Genomic DNA, 14,300 nt, shown 5'->3' on the forward strand with positions numbered 1-14,300 from the left:
TGTTCCCCCGTTTGATTATTGTCTATCAGGAAAAAAAATTAAAGTGTAAATAATGTATATTTAATAAAGAGAGAACTTTTAATGATTTTGTGTGAAAGACAAACATGTCTTGCTGTGAGTATGTGTGGTTTTTTAAATGATGAGTCAAATAATCCATTTGAATCAAACAATCAAAATTAAATCAATTTAAAACCAATTCTAATTCTTTAGACTATTAACCCACAGATAACATGACCGCTGGGGTTGTTAAAAGAACATGAAAATCTCACCGCTTCTATTGATTTTTATAAGCTTAAAATTACAGTCATGAGTTGTCTCATTATCAGCTAAATTATCCTGACCTGCATATCTGCCTCAACTATCTACAAAACGAGCTCTCTGACTTGGTAAACAGAAGGGTCAAGCCTCTGAACCCAATCTATGTCCACTGTGCCACTTGTATTTCTTATCCCCCAATAGCAGCTAGATTCTGTCTATCTGAAGGACATGTTAATTGTGTAATTCAGAATTAATATCCTATGGGATTTATTAAGATCCGTCATATCTGTCATTACACAGAAATTAAAAACTAAAATGATATTTCAAAACAGACACTATCAGATTTTCCATGTGGAACACCCTCTAGCCGCTCCGTGAGTAGGTCTCGAGGACATCAGCAGAGGAAGAAACCCAGTGGGTGCTACTTCAGCATCCCAGGGAAGGCTGAATGTGGTTTGGATGGGAGATTCTACCAGGGAAGATTATACCAAGTAGTTTGATCGAGAGAAAAACCAACAGGATGTACTCTGAGAAAAAGAAGGAATAAAAAATGGCTTTAGCAATTAAATGGATGGGGGCCGGGGTTTTTGTTTTAATTGCTTGTCTTTATTTGGAGTCTGATGATCCTGAATTGGGAATGGTGGACAATGAGTTCAGTTTGAGGTTTTACAAAGTGCAGGGTTTCAAACAGAATCAGCTTGTTGATTATACTTGTCCATGTGTCTGCACTTCCAGAGTGAGGGCTGATCTGAAGACCCCCTTGGGGGCTATCGACAAATATTGATGGATATGGGAGCCCTGGCAGCATAGTTTGTTGTGCGTTGGGCTACTATTTTCAAGACCAGCGGTTTGCAACCACTAGTGGCTCTTTGGGAGGAAGCAGGGCTTTGTATTTTCAAACAGTTAGTCTCAGAAAGTCACAGGGACTCTATCCTAGCCTGTACAGTCGGTTGGAGTCAGCATTGACTCGTTGGCTGTAAGGTGTGTGTGTTTGTGTGTGTGTGTGTGTGTGTGTCTGGTTGTGTGTGCACATACACATGCATAGGCATACAAATGAAGTGGTACCCCCTAAAAAATAGAAAAACTGCTCCACTGGGCAGAACTTTTGTACTACACATTTTTCTCACTAGGCAGCACGAAGTAACTCACTCTGAGGTAGTGTACCGAGTGGCATTGCCTGGGAAGGTTCTCCCTGGTCACAGTGAATTTTTTTCATAAAAGCAGTTTCATTCTAACCTTATTTTTTGCGATTGCTGATTTAAGAGAACAGTATGTGGCTGTGAAATATTATTTACTGCTCAAAAAAATGCTGCAGACACTGTTGTGATGTTGAACACAGCTTACAAGGACAGCACTTTGGGAAAAACTCAAGTGTATGATCTTTTTTCTTCATTTCAAAAAAGGTAAAATGTTGATTGATGACAAGCCTCATTCTGGATGTCCATCAATTTCCCAAACCAGATGAAAATGTTGACTCATAGTGCATTTGGAGTTCATTCCACCAGGTCCAGCTGTTAATGAAGCTTTCTACTTAGAGGTTCTGAAAAGATTGTGTAACAGTGTGCAGCAAAAAAAGGCCTGATTTGGAAGGAAGGGGAAAAAAGAGTTGCTGATACCAAAGGCTCAAGTAGAAAAAAAAATGTTTTGAAAATGATGATAGCAACATATACATAGATGTGCTTAATAAAATTGATGTAATTGTTATAACAACTGTAAGAGCCCCAATAAAAAGATTTATTAGCAACAGAAAGGCCTGATTTGTGGCAGATGTGGCCCTGGTTTTGCCCCCACAGCAATGTACTTGCTCATGCAGCCATCTCAATGTTCCAGTTTGGGCCAAAAAAAAAAGAAAGAAAAGAAAACAGCATGCCTCTCCTGCCCCACACATATTACTCACCTGACCCCACTCTGTTTGGCTTTTTTTTGTTTCCATGAATGAAGAGGGACATCAAAGGACAGCGATATGAGGACGTAGAAGAAGTGAAGGAAAAACACGAGGGAGTGCTGTCAGTCATCCAGACAGACGAGTTTGAAAAATGTTTCCAAGAATGAATCACAGATTTGACAAAAGTATACGTGTAATGGAGATTACTTTGAAGGTGATAAGGTGATTTGTGGGGGGGAGGGGAATAAATACATAGCTTGGGTGGGTGGAGGAGTGAAATCCAGTTTCTTTTGGGTACCCCTTGTAAGTATATAGAAGTACACCGAAAGGCCAGATGAGATTACCAGAGTCTCAGTTATAACTAGAAATGGAAGCTGTTACAGGGGAAGAAATCATCTTAGGAAACTGAGATGTGTCCAGAGAGAAAGGAATAAACCCATTGAACTAATGCTGGGACCCAGAGTGAAGTGCTTAATTTTGAGCGAGTGGGTAATGGAAGAGTAAATCCTGTTGAGTATGAATTCAGAAGGGAATAAATAAATTACCACTGGCTTTACAGAACCACTTATTGGAGAAGTGTGGAGGAAATCCATTTGAAGTCCACTGAGGAGTTGGAGAATCCAGCAGACAATGTGATTAGACTCATATATCTATCAGTTCCTAAGGTGTAGAAAGAGGAGCCGTGGTGGTGTAGCTATTAACGTTCAGTTGATGACCAACAAGTTGGTAATTCAAATCCACCAGCTGCTCTGTGAGAGAAAGATGGGGTAAAGATGACATCTTGGAAACTCTATAAAACCCTTCTATGCTGCACTCTAAGATCACTATAAGTCAGAACTGACTAGACTACAATTTTTTCATTTAACGTGAGAACAAATGTCACATCACATGGAATTAATAAAATAATGAGTGGAATATGCAAGTAATGCTTTGCCAGGCACCCAGATCCAGTAGATATTTGTAAGTACATTGAATGAGAAATTGTTCTTGAGTTCTCTAACACTTCATACATGAGCCTATCACTGAACAAATCATAAGGGTTTGAAACTTTTTATAATTTTCTGCTCCCCCAAAAGGGTATACAATTTTAAATGATCAATTATATTAAAACATTTTGATCATTGATAATATCAGAGACATTCCTGTCACAGGTCTTGTCCACACAGTGAAGTTTTCAATTTTCTAGTGTTCAATTAGTAGGCGAGGGACAGTGAACAAGCCTGTTCTTTTACTTCTTTAAAGTTCAATCCCGCGTCACCAAAGAGATGCCAAAGCACCACTCAGGCACTCAGAAACCAGTTCCCCTTCTCCCGAGTTGCAGTCTAGCCATACAAAAATATCAGAGAATACAACAAAATGACAGTGAAGGATGACATTGAGTCAAAGGATTCTTTTCATGTCTATATGTGGTTTAGTCTTATGAAGTAAAAGTAGAAAAATAAAGTTAATATCTGGGCTGCAAATTGCAAGGTGGCCAGTTCAAAATCATCAGCTGCTCTGCAAGGAAGACAAGACTTTCTACTCCCATAAAGAATTGCAGGCTCAGACACCTGCAGGGGCACTTCTGCTCTTTCCTACAGACCTCTTATGCATCGAAATCAACATGACAGCAGTGAGCTGTTAGTCTTAACAGACATATAATATGTAGAAAAGAAATCATAGGGTTTTAATAATCAGATTTTCAATTATATATGAATTTATTTTATTTTTCTTGGTAGTTCAAAAAAAATGAGCTTTGATGGATTGAATTTTGTCCTCAAGGTGTCTGAAATTTCAGCCAAAGGTCAGACTGGAAAGCACTGTAAGTGCATACAAAGCATGACTGAACAAGTTTCTGACACGCTCTCACAGGCGGTGACCATGACATCAATCTCTGGAAGAATCTCAAGAATTAATGACTGCTAAATCTGAATGAGCCCTGTCTTTTGAGTAGCACCAGGTCTTCCAGAGGGCCTTGTATAATTAAAGACTGACCTAAACTTATTTTTCCTAGAATAGAAGAGAAACATTATCAAGTTAGAGTGCAAATGTGGATACTACAGTGCTCACTTTCCTGGTATTCTGGATCACCTTGACCTTGTCTCGCGGGGCCTTTTGGTGTGGGAGAAGCTCTTATTTTCAATGCTGGCATGGGGAGAAGATTTCCATAATCAAGTTTTGCATCAAAATATAACAATAAAATAATAAAATAGTCATCATTTTTTCATGGCCCTCCTGTCTGGCAAGTGCATTATACATGTTAACTGGTTTTAATAACTATAACAGAGATTCTTTTACTCATTTTTCAGATAAGAATATTTACCCAAGAAAATTTCATTTGCTTAAAATAACTGCATCGTCTTTGAGGCCACAGACACTATTACAGATAGCATTGTACTTTATGATTGATTTTGCATTGTCTTTTTTGACAATGAATGCCATGTCATTCCTGTTGATGGTATTATTCCCTGCATACCAATGACCATAACATGGCAACTCATAGCAACACTGAAAACAAACAAAAACAAATTCACTGCCACCAAGTCAACTCTGACTAATAATGACCGGATAGGACAAGGTAGATCAGGCTTGCCCACAGTGAAACTCAGGAGGATAGTGTTACAGTGGGACAAAGCTTCAACTTTCTTCCAGGAACCAACTGGTCATTTTGAACTGCTGACCATGTAATTAGCAATAGATTTTCCCCAAATGAAAAATGAGAGAATTGGTTCAGATGGACCTGAGAGTCTTTGCACCTCTCAATCTTCCTCCTACTGATGGAATTAAAGAGAATACTGCTTCTTCCATTTTGGTTTTTCACCAATATTCCATGTCTAACCGAAGGACAGATAATGATCACATTGATGGAGAATGAGATCAAACAGTTACTTCTTTGGGGGAAGAATCAAGGGGAACAAAACAAAAAATCTCACTCCCATGAGTCAATGCGGACTCATGGCAACCTACAGAAGAGAGTAGAACCAGCCCTGGGAGTTTCCAAGACGGGAAGTGCTAATGGTTTTGAATTGTAACCACTACCCCATGAGGGCTCCAATTTGGGAGAAGAATCGCATAGGTAAAATATATTAAGAACTTTAAAATATGAATGGGTGGAGATACACTGACTATTCTGTCAAGTTCCAGATAATAATATTTTGGCACTTCCAAAAACTTGATACAGGAAAATCAGCATACCTATCATGGCACCACTCACAAAGTGAAATACGTGTTCACCATTATTTATTCCCATAAAACCAAAAACTAAACTCACTGCCAACGAGTCGATTCCAACTCCCAGGGAACCTCTAGGACAGAGCAGAACTGCTCCTGCAGGGTTCTGAGACTGGAATTGCTTGTGGAATTGTTCTCCTGTGGAATGGCTGATGATTTCACCCTGCTGACCGACCTTCATTGCATCCCAATGAGTAACCAGTAGGCCTTCTTTTTAACCCCATCATCCTAGTAATTATATATGAGAAATCTTTGATCTGTGCATAAAGCTATTGTTTCTTTGACCCATATTTTTCGAAAGCCATTTTATTAGAAGCTAACGCAGACATCATACCATTCCATAACTCAGGCATATCAAGTAGCCTTGTGCAATTGCTACTACAATCAGTTTCAAAACACTTTCTTCCTTCTTTAACTCTTTGATATCAGCTCTCCCTTACACCACCATCACTACCACCTTCCCCACCCTACCCCTCAGGAAGCCTTATTCTAGTTATTGTCTCTCTAGATTCACTCAACCTGGGTTCAAATATAGCAAAACACATAACAGGGAGTCTAGAAGGATGCCAAGAATGACAAAATACAATAGAGACAAGCTCCAATAAAGAATGCACACATATACACAGAGAGAGAAAATAATTAAAATCAGGGCTAATAAAAACCAGACCAAGCACAACGTGTATCAGAAGGAAAATCAAGTAATAGGTTTTAATTGTGCAAGCCACATCATCTTAATCTACTATATCATCTTAATCTATTATAGTCATCTCTAACACTCTGTCTGATAACCAGGCTGTTCCTATCCCTCAATTTCGGTTAGAGGGAAATCACCAGAGGCTTGTTCCCTGTGTAGATCCTCCAAATTTATTCTGGATTTCCACTATGATCCATAGTCTCTGCACACTAGATCTCACAATTTAAGCCCTGATATAATTCCTTCCTTCAGATTTAGATTATAGACTCTACAATCTTTGGATCACAGATGTTGGTGTGTCTCATTCATGTGGGTTTAGTTGATGTCTCCCTTAGATGGATGCTTGTTTGGACACAAGTCTTTAAGACTCCAGACGCTATTCTTTCTCATAGCCAAGCACCATCTACTTTCCTCACCACACTTTGTTATAGCACAAATATCTTCTGTGTTTTCTTCATGAGGGAGAGTATTGAGCAGGGCCACATCGTAAGGACTAATTTTCGTTAGATTGGAGCTAGGATTAAGTGAAAACCCAAAGTCTATTCCAGAATCTATGATTTTTATCTGGTTGTGGTTAACCACAGTGACATCCTTGTTAATTTATGATAAAGAATCTTATTAATCATCTCCATGGAGCACAAGGATCTTCTGTTTAAAACTTGTTTTAAAACTCTGGGGCATACGGCTGCCAGATAACAAGCATTTGGAGATCCCCTCAGCAACTTCCAGAGAGACCCCACTAGAAGGGAAGCTCTGTGCTCCTCAGAATCCATAAAGCCCTCTTAAAAGCTAAGTATACCAACGTCCTTCAAAGTTAGAGATCAGCACCAATCTGGCTGTGATGAACTCTCCTTCACCATTGACCAGCACTCAATCTGCTTCTGTGAATTCCCATCCCATGCAAAAAATGATCCTTCCCCTCCCCAGTCCAAACCGTCTAGACAACCCTGTTACCTCATTGACCTCTGAGTGCCCTGCCTAGATGGCAGACCACATGGGCAGTTTGGTGCCTAGATCCTCATTACCCAAACAACTCTTCTTTTTAAAAATCATTTTACTGGGGGCTCATACAACTCTTATCACAATCCATGCATCCATCCATCCATTGTGTCAAGCACATATGTGCATTTGTTGCCATCATCATTTTCAAAGAATATTCTTTCTACTGGAGCCCTAGGTATTTCATTTTTTTCTCCTCTCTCCACCACCCTTCCTCCCTCATGAACACTTGATAATTTCTAAATTATTATTATTTTGTTATGTCTTACTCTGACTGATGTCTCCCCTCCATGGGAGGGGGTTATATGTAGATCATTGTAATTGATTCCCCCTATGCCCCCCCATCTTCCCTTTACCCTCCTGGTATGGCTACTCTCAATATTGGTCCTGAGGGATTTATCTGTCCTGGAGTCCCTGTGTTTCCATTTCTTATCTGTACCCACATACAAATCTGGTCTAACCAGATATATAAGGTAGAATCAGGTCATGATATGGTAGGGAGGAACCATTAAAGAACTAGAGAAAAGTTGTATGTTTCATCAGTGCAATACTCTACCATGACTGGCTAGTCTCCTCCCCGTGACCCTTCTGTAAGGGCATGTCCAGTTGCCTACAGATGGACTTTGGGTCCCCACCCCACACTCTCCCTCATTGACAATGATATGATTTTTTGTTCTGGGTCTTTGATGCCTGATACCTGATCCTAGTGACACCTCATGATCACACAGGCTGGTGTGCTTCTTCAATGTGGACTTCTTTGCTTCTCAGCTAGATGGCCACTTGTTTATCTTCAAGTCTTTAAGATTCCAGACACTATATCTTTTGATAGCCGGACACCATCAACTTTCTTCACCACATTTGCTTATGTACCCACTTTGTCTTCAGCGATCATGTAGGGAAAGTGAGCACCATGGAATGCCAGGTTAATAGAACAAACTTTTCTTGCATTGAGTGAGTACTTGAGTGGAGACCCAACATCCATCTTCTTTCCTAATACTAACCTTATAAATATATGTACATAGATCAATTTCCCCATCGTCATATATAAATATATTTACATATGTACATATTTGTATTTAGAGCTCTATAAATACCCTTTGCCTCCTAGTTCTTTCCTCTATTTCCTCTTGTCCCATTTCATGTTCAGCCTTCATTTGGGCTTCAGTAATTCCTCTCGGTTACATTGCTCTTGATCAAGCCCTAGCAGGCTCACCATGGATTTTAGATAACTTGTTGTTCCTTTGTCCCTTGGTTTGTTAACACCCACTTCCTTTCCACAGCCTCCTCCTCTCCCATGTCCCCCAGGAACTGTAGGACCTGTTGTTTTATCCTCCAGATTGTTTATCCCCCCTATCTTATCTAGGTAGACATGCAGAGATAATAATATACACAAAAACAAGAAAGAGAAAAACAAAGTAACAAGAGAAAATGAAACAACAACAAAACCAAAGACAAAAAAAATAAGCCCATAAGTAGTTCAAGGTCTGTTTGTTGACCTTTAGAAGTGTTTTCCAGTCCGGTTGAGTCTGATGGGATTCCACGCCCTGGCCCTAAAGTCTATTTTTGGTTCCCTCAGGACTTCATTGCTCTGTTCCCCTTACTGTTATGTTGCACGCCCTTAGTGTTTTTCCTAAGTGTGGTGGGGTCAGATCAGACACAATTCCCACACTGTGTCTCCAGTGTTGTTCCCTGTAGGGCTATGTGTCAGTGAGGGATGTCATGTCTTATAGTGGGGGGGGGTTCTCTCTGTGAATTAGCTGCTCTGAGCAGGAATGTCGTCCTCAGGGCTTGGTGGGCCGGGTTGTGCTCTACTCTCACTTCCTTCATTTGCTCCCGTGTGGCCTCTGCCTGAACTGTAGCTTCAGTGCTGTCCTCTGAAGTGAATTCTTCGTGTGTGTGTGGGGGGGGGGGGAAGGGGGTGTTTGTCCACATAGTTGGGATTAGGCCCAGCCCCTCAGTTCCCTATTTCGTGTTTCATGTTCCCTGTTTCATGCCCAAGCAACTCTTCTGAGCATTTTCCCCTCTTTGTTGCTTCCTTCCCTGGCACTCACTCTGACACTTCCCCCCCACGTCAGATACACCATGACACATTGGAAGGAACAGAAATTTCCACTCAAATTGTGGTTCTATTTTTCTTTATTTGGGGGGGGGGGTTAAATTTTTGTTATATTTTAATAATTTTTCCAAGTTCTCTCTCACTTCTTCCCATGTGGCCCTGTTCCTTCAAAACAAACTCCTCCCAGCAAAACATCAGCAGGACTGCATATCTATGTAAACCCATACGAATGAGGATTATTTTTTAAACAGTATTTGTTCTTTTCCTTGAGCAAACAAGCCATCCACATCCAAGCTGCCATAAGGACTGAACTCCAGCATGCACACTCAAGCATGCTGCTACATTGTTTTTCCTTCTCTTCTATGCACATTCACTATTTTAATTCTCCTTTTTCTCCTGTTTCTTTTCTGTCTGCTTCTCCTTTTCACTTGGTTCTTCCTTCACTCCTTCTATCAGATAGACAGATAGATAGATAGATAGATAGATAGATAGATAGATAGATAGATAGATAGACAGACAGATAGATGATAGATAGATAGATAGATAGATAGATAGATAGATAGATAGATAGATAGATATACACATACATATGTCCTCCACTTCTGGTCTCATTATTTGTCTGCACTATTACAATTTTCTCCTGCCATACTCAGTATCATTTTTTTTCCTCTTTTCTTTTCCACATGAAATATATTTCCAGAACATATATTCATTCTTTTTTTTTTTTTAATTTGGGGTTCTCCTTGTTAAGAGTGTGGACACTGCTGCTCTCTGATCAGCATGAGAGCATTGTTCTCATTTTAATTCATTACACTGTTGACTCTGGTCAGTAGTATCCTGACAAAAACCGTTGTCCCTGTCTCTTCTTCCCCCTGGGGAGCTGCCCACAGAATACCCTGGTCATTGTTTGTACAGAAGCCGGTGGCCACAGCCACGGCCTTCTACTCAAGTGGCTGGAGGGTTTAAACCAAGCACCCTTAATTAGCAAAGTACTGAATAACCTCACTGCCACCACTCCTGATATTTCTAATAAAAGTTTTAACACTTATTGTTCATGCAGATGTCTTTACTGTTAGAATCTACAGTATCTAACTATGAGCGCTGAAGTTTTACAGGTGAATAGAGTTGCCAGAAATCTTCCCGGCAGGTCAAAGATCTTACCCTTTAACAAATCAACACCAAATGAGAACCAAATGGAGACAGCAACCTTAGGGAAGGTTCGCCTAGAACAAGCTAGTGGTGGGCAGGGAACTGGCTTGGGATGAAGCCCACCGCAGGGGCTGCAGGTGGGATATGCCTTGTCCTGGGACTGGCTGATGGACGGCTGAGTGGTTTGCTAGACCTCGCCATGAAAGGTGTGCCTATTGCACGGTCTGCAAAGCTGAAGAGGAGAGCAGGGGGACGGGAACCAAGACCAGCACCGAGAAAGATTCTTATATAAGAGTCAGCCAAGACGTCTGTCAGGTTGTGTGCACCGGAAGCGAGGTGACAATGGACTATGAATGGACAACAGCGCCCCTGGGCTGCCAGTGGTGAACGTTATGGAGTGCCGAGGGGCAAATTCTTCACAGGGAAGCAATTCGAACAGAAACCAGGTGACCCCAATAGTTAGTGTGAAACGCCCGTGGCCTCCAGCCCCCTAGTGCTTGACTCGTGAATGCCCGGCAGAAAACCTTGGTTTTCCCGAACAGGCTTTTTCTTTCTGTCCTGTCTGTGGCTGTTTCCCCGGGGCAGGTCACTTGCTTACAGAAGGAGCAAGGGCTTGCTTGACTGGTAGAGGAAGGTGGTGGCAGCGGCACCACCCGCAGCCTGCCACCCGCAGCCCCGGCGCCCACGGAGGTGCAGCAAGGCGAGGACAAGGGCGTCTCTTCTTCTCAGAGCCACCGTGACCGCATAACGTGTGCCCGGCATCCCCGCCGCTCTACCGACATGTTGACAACAAGGTCCCCGGCAGAAATCCCATCGGCCTAATGATTTTCACTCCCCCGGCCAGTGACCTCACAACTGGCGAGCCCTCCTATGTGCTGTTGAATTTGTATCCTCACAAAAGAGAGGAAGGTTATTGGCTGGTGTCGAAAAGCAAGAGAACTCGCAGATACTTCAGGCTGCCCCTGAAAGCCTCCGGGTTGATGGGTTCCCTTTGGTTCTATGTCTCTGCTCTTTCACGGTGTTGTGTAATTCTATCATATTGTTCGATTTGGAGGGTTCTGTCAGTAGTTTTTCTTTCATGGTTTTCTGTCCCTTGTTTCTCTGTGTCTCTCTCCAGCTGTGGTCATGTGTTCAGCATCACTGTCTGGGCTTCCGTTTTGGGTAATTCCATCGCCTGGCCAATAGCAGCTATTTCTTTTGGGTCTGCATGTTGTTCACCTATTTGTGTCTGCTTCTCTTATTTTTGTATGTGGATCCACATTTTCTGTGGCTTCCTTGGCATCTTGGTGTAGCTGTCGGGTGGCAGGACGGTGGAGCCGTGCCAGGGTAGTTAACGCTGGTAGACACGTCATATCAAGGATGGGGGAGAGGAGTAGACTAAGGGCTAGGGAAGAGATCAAAGAATGGAAGGGTTTTCGAGGAAGGAGAAAGGGGTCAGAAAGAAGGTGTTGGGAGTCGTAATTGGTGTGCTATAAGAAAAGCAAAAGGAATATTTCTTGATTTCACACGGACAAAGGAATAAAGGCTAATATTATGGGGGGTAAGAGAAGGAAAAGGAGGATTGGAAAGGAGGGGGTAAAAACACTTCCAGTTTAAAAAAGCAAGAACAGGGAGCACTGTGAAGAGTTTCGGGGGCTCCAGGCTCTGCCCAGCTTCATCGCTGATGTGGGTAAAAGGAAGCTGTGATTCCTGGACAAGGCAGGGAGCCTCCGTGGATTCAGGGCCTGTCCTGGAAACACAGAGGGTGAACAGCAGTTGGGCACTTCCCGGAAGTCATGTGGGTACTAGGGGCCTGCAGCACAGCAGACTCCTCCCTTCCCCTTTGCCCCGGAAGTCATCTGGGTACTTGGGGGCCTATTGCACAGGTCGGCAGACTCCTCCCTTCTCCTTTGCCCCGGAAGCTGAAGCTGTGGTTGGTCTCCAGGCTCCGTTCTTCTCCAGGCTGCGGTTGGTCTCTAGGCTGCGGGCACTCTGTGCTCTCTTCCAGGGGGGGTTTTCCAGGTTCGTGGAGGGGCTCAATTTCTGGGTGTTCATTAGGCCATCGGGACCCAGAACTCTGGTTCTGAAGTTCAATGGATTGGCTGTATTTCCAGGGGAAACTATGGTCCCTCGAGCGTCATCCAGTTATGACCTGAGGCAAGGTCCAAACTCCTAGAATATGTCTTCCCAAGGCATTCTTGTGGCTGTTTCACATCGAGCTCCGGAGAGCAATGTGGCCCCCACTACCTTGGACCCCAATGTACCATCAGATACTGCGCTGATGCTGCCTCTCTGGGGTCTTTCTCCGGTAGACATCATGGAAGGTCTACCGCCCCACGCACATTTTGATCACGATCCACTCCTTCGTGGCTCTGAGCACAAAAAAGAAAGGCAGGAACCTGTAGATGCCACTCTTTCCCCAGAACACGGTGCAGAATTCACCTGACCTGGTCTCCACAGAACATGCTTGACCCAGTGCCGGAGAGAGTCACAGCCCCACCAGCTGCGGCTAGAGGACTCCAACTTCGGCAGCCTGAACAAGCCAGCTGCAGTTCACGGATCCATGTGGCCCGGATCCCAACATATGTTCATTCTTATTACACCTTATAAATACATTGGCCCACTAGTTTTACAATATTTTGGTTTACTGAGATGGGCCCCTATTATTATAATTATTACTTTTATTTTTCTTTTGCCTCCCCCATTTCCCACTTACTCATCTCTCCCTTGGTCTCCATTTCCCAAACATATTTTTTGGGGGTGCTTCTATTACACCTTCATCAAATAACTAGACAGAGCCAACTAATACTGTGTGATTCAGAAGCCAGCACACAACTAATAACTGTACCACAATAGCATGGAAAAAGCAGTCAAAGTACATACGCAAAAATAAAACAAACAGAACAAATGTGGAGAATACTTACAGGAATAATGGAAGGAAAATAAAAACAAATTCTACACCCAAAGGAATCTCAGAAGATGAGCAATAAGATAAAAGAATTAAACAACATGGAAAAAAAAACCTGAATAATAGAATGGAAGAAAAGGAAAATCAAATGAGTGAGCCTATAGAAAATAAATCTGAAAATAACTGATAGAATAAACAATGAACAAAATGCAAAGAATCCAAAGAAAGCCTGAGAACAATGTGGGCCCAATAAGAGAAACAACCTATGTCTCAAAGGTATTCTGGAGCAAGAAAAAGGTGAGAAAACAGTATAAGAAAGGAAGGAAGAAAATGTCTCCAACATCACAAAAGAGTGAAAAATAAACATTCAAGAAATTGAGAGATCCACAAACAAGATATAATTCCAAAAGAAAACACAGTCAAACTCTTCAATGATGATGTTTATATATGAATCCTGAGGGCAGCTAGAGAAAAAGCAACAGCCACCTAAGAAAGAGAACTAATAAGAATAAATTCGGACTTCCTAACAAACAGAACCCGTGAAAGTATGAAGGCAATGGCGTGACATATATCAAACTCTGAAAGTAAAAAACAACTGCAAGCCAAACATCCTTTATCAAGCAAACTTATCTCTCAAATACAAAGAAGAAACAAAGGTAATTCCAACTAAAGTAAAAATGAAGAGATTATAAATAGCAATATAAGCTTTACCAAAAAAACATGTACATAACCAATGAAAGACAGTACATTATTCAATTTCTCAAAAAGTTGAAGACAGAAAGCAGTTCAACTATACTAGCAGGAGACTTCAACACACCACTCACAAGGAAAGAGAGCTCATAAGGAAAGAAACCCAATAAAGAAATAGAATAGCTAAACACACAAACAGCTTGACCTGTTAGATATATACAAAACAAGCCACCCAACAAAAGCACACAGTATATATTCTTCTCCAGTACGCACGGTATGTATTCCAGACTAGACCACTTGCGTGGCCAAAATGAAAGACTCAACAAATTCAAAAACATTGAAATCCACATTTTTTCCAGAAAGAAGAGAACCATAAACACATAGAATATGAATAACATACTCCTTAAAAACGACTGAGTAACATAAAATAAGTGATGAAGTTAAGAGATACCTTAAAACAGATGAGAATTAT

The 14,300-nt window shown here is 41.8% G+C and overlaps 1 pseudogene; it reads right to left on the minus strand.

The window, feature by feature from the left end:
* Positions 1–12,496: 12,496 nt before the first annotated feature.
* LOC142424041 (ubiquinol-cytochrome c reductase complex assembly factor 5 pseudogene) lies at positions 12,497–12,695 on the minus strand (annotated as a pseudogene).
* Positions 12,696–14,300: the final 1,605 nt, after the last annotated feature.

This window comes from Tenrec ecaudatus, chromosome 13 (assembly GCF_050624435.1).
Source record: "Tenrec ecaudatus isolate mTenEca1 chromosome 13, mTenEca1.hap1, whole genome shotgun sequence".
NCBI classification, from domain to species: domain Eukaryota; kingdom Metazoa; phylum Chordata; class Mammalia; order Afrosoricida; family Tenrecidae; genus Tenrec; species Tenrec ecaudatus.